Raw genomic sequence first — 283 nt, 5'->3', positions numbered from 1 at the left:
ACAAGTAAACAATAAACATAAAACTAGATATTAACAAATTCTTGAGGAGACAAGATATTTTTGAATAAGGAAAATATATTTCTTATCTTCTTTTAAGTTTGAACTAATTAGACAAGTTCTTATGTTTTACTTTGGTTAACCCCAAACACCAAGGTCTGAAATCCTCCTTTTAGTGTATATCCTAAAATGGTAGAATGATGAACACTTATATTCATTACTTAAACAATATTATGGCCATAAAAGAGATTAGGTTGTCACACCCTAACCGTTGGCGACTCTAATA

This window comes from Lupinus angustifolius, chromosome LG10, assembly GCF_001865875.1.
Source record: "Lupinus angustifolius cultivar Tanjil chromosome LG10, LupAngTanjil_v1.0, whole genome shotgun sequence".
Lineage (NCBI taxonomy): Eukaryota > Viridiplantae > Streptophyta > Magnoliopsida > Fabales > Fabaceae > Lupinus > Lupinus angustifolius.
Note: the sequence above shows the minus strand (reverse complement) of the source record.